The sequence below is a fragment of the Theropithecus gelada genome, chromosome 16 (assembly GCF_003255815.1).
Source record: "Theropithecus gelada isolate Dixy chromosome 16, Tgel_1.0, whole genome shotgun sequence".
Taxonomy (NCBI): Eukaryota; Metazoa; Chordata; class Mammalia; order Primates; family Cercopithecidae; genus Theropithecus; species Theropithecus gelada.
The window spans coordinates 722,124-725,198 of NC_037684.1; positions in this window are offsets into that span (position 1 = coordinate 722,124).

The following is a 3,075-nucleotide window of genomic DNA, read 5'->3' on the forward strand; positions in this document are numbered from 1 at the left end:
TTTTTTTGAGACGGAGTCTCGCTCTGTCACCCAGGCTGGAGTGCAGTGGCCGAATCTCAGCTCACTGCAAGCTCCGCCTCCCAGGGTTCACGCCATTCTCCTGCCTCAGCCTCCCGAGTAGCTGGGACTACAGGCGCCCGCCACTTCGCCCGGCTAGTTTTTTGTATTTTTTAGTGGAGACGGGGTTTCACCATGTTAGCCCATGTTGGGATGGTCTCGATCTCCTGACCTCGCGATCCGCCCATCTCGGCCTCCCAAAGTGCTGGGACTACAGGCTTGAGCCACCGCGCCCGGCCCTGTCTGTATATCTTTAATGTGTACACCTTACATTGAGAAAGCCAGAGTTAGTCCAGCCTTTGTAAAATAGTGGGGAAATGACTCTTGCCTTGGAATATTAGTTGCACTTGCTTCTCAGCCTAGTGGCTGAAAATGCAGCAGAATCATTGTGGAACACTACATGCCCTATCTTCTCTGACTGGCTCCTGCTTTAGAAATGAAGAAATAGAATAAAATCATTTAAGTTTTGCCTAGAGTTAAGGTTACCTTTTTTTGAAAGCATTCCTCCTTCACCTTTCAGATAAAACAACCCATATAGACTGCACCAGATACAGAGATTTAATGCTTTCTCTGTTCTCTTCAAAGACAAAAATTTTCAGTGGACTTTTCCATTTGGTACATCTCCTATGCTTGGCTTGCCACCTTAGCTCTGACACAAAGGTAATATAACCCAGGACTGGTGAGACGTAACCTCTCCTTTGCATTCCACATTCAGAAGATCTCATTTCCATTTCCAATTACACAAGTATGAGTCCCAATGTGGGTAAAAAGTCTTCCAGAAATGAGAAACCCAGATTAGCTAGTCAAGCTGCTCCTTGCAGATGAACTAAAAATAATAATTAGTAAAGCATTAACAGTATACTAGCAGAAAGCACAGATTTTCATTCAGACAGAGTTGAGTTTGATTCCTGGCTTTATTACCATGAGATGTGGGGTGAGTGAATTAACCTCCCTAGTCCTTCAGTGTTGTCACTTACAATCCAAGCATACAAATACTACCTATCTCATAGGGCTGCTTTGAGGATTAAATGAGATCATGCTTATAAGATATTAAGCACTAGAAAGCACTGGAAATTGCTAGCTATTATTCTCATATAACTCTCACAATTACTATCATTTTGTCACACAAATTGCCTGAAATCCATATGGTCACTGTGGCAGATTCCACGAATGGGTCCACACAACATCTGCTTTGACCATTTCTAAAATCTACAGTGTCTGGACTCTTTCGTAGCTAGGGTTCTGCCTATGACCCAGGTTCTACCCAGCAGACGCCTATGTGCTCCAGGAAGATGAAGGTCTTTTAAGTGAAGTGGCAGCACATGTAGGTGGACCCATCTTTTGCAGACATGACTGTGAAAGACCTTTGAGAGAAGCCCCACTGTCCAGCCCCTAGCATCACAGGTATTGACTGGTAAGCAGCAGTGATGGGACTTCTATGAGAACAGTCCTGTCTATGGTTGGGCATTTCTGCTGGGGTTGTTTCTGGCTGTGTGGTATCCTAGCCTGCTTCTCTGGCACTGCTGGAAATCCTGTAAACTACCTAATACCCTGTGGTAATCCCTTTCTATTGAAACTAGCTAGAGTGAATTCTGTTGTCCGCAACTAAGAACACAGTAATTATCAAAACAATCCATACAGTAATCATCAGAATAGTCCTTGTTACTACAGTATAAGGATTTCTTTACTAGTCATATTCAGTTTACTAAGGGATACGTAAGAGTATGTATAAAAACCTCGCCCTTGCCTTCAAAATGCATTTATCCTAAAATACATTACATGAGTGGAAACCTGTTTTGTTTTTTGTTTTTTGTTTTTTTTAAGTTTTACTTTCTTTGGCAACAGAAAGTCTTTTCTGAGGAACTAGCAGAATGAGCTGATAAAAACTGAAGCCTTACAGAAAATAATCCTCCCTTGGGTCCTTATTGAGGATGACAGGCGATACTACCTGCCATAGTGTTCTTTAGAAATTATAATGGGAGATCGGCACCAAGATGGCCTAATAGGAACAGCTCCAGCCTCGTGCTCCCAGTGTGAGCAACACAGAAGATGGTTGATTTCTGCATTTCCAACTGAGGTACTGGGTTCATCTCACTGGGGTGTGTCAGACACTCGGTGCAGGACAGTGGGTGCAGCCCAGTGGGTGAGAGTTGAAGCAGGGTGAGGCATTGCCTCACCCAGGAAGTTCAAGGGGGAAGGGAAGTCCTTTTCCTAGCCAAGGGAAACTGTGACACACAACGTCTGGAAAATCAGGTCACTCCCACCCTAATACTGCACTTTACCAAGGGTCTTAGCAAATGGGCACACCAGGAGATTATATCTTGTGCCTGGCCTAGAGGGTCCCACATCCAGAGAGCCTCCCTCATTGCTAGTACAGCAGTCTGAGATCTAACTGCAAGGTGGCAGCGAGGCTGGGGGAGGGGTGCCTGCCATTGCTGAGGCTTAAGTAGGTAAACAAAGCACTGGGAAGCTCAAACTGGATGGAGCCCACCACAGCTCAAGGAGGCCTGCCTGCCTCTGTAGACTCCACCTCTGGGGACAGGGCATAGCTAAGCAAAAAGCAGCAGAAACCTCTGCAGATGTAAATGTCCCTATTTGACAACTTTGAAGAGAGTAGTGATTCTCCCAGTCGGAGGCTAAGATCTGAGAACAGACAGACTGCCTGCTCAAGTGGGTCCTGACCCCCGAGTAGCCTAACTGGGAGAACCTAACAGGAAGTAGCCTTTCTAGAGTGGACCTCAAGCAAACTCCAACAGGCCTGCAGCTGAGGGTCCTGACTGTTAGAAGGAAAACTAACAAACAGAAAGGACATCCACACAAAAACCCCATCTGTACGTCACCATCATCGAAGACCAAAGGTAGATAAAACCACAAAGATGGGGGAAAAGCACTGCAGAAATGCTCAAAATTCAAAAACATCAGAGCGAATCTCCCCCTCCAAAGGAATGCAGCTCCTCACCAGCAACGGAACAAAGCTGGATGGAGAATGACTTTGATGAGTTGAGAGAAGAAGGTTTC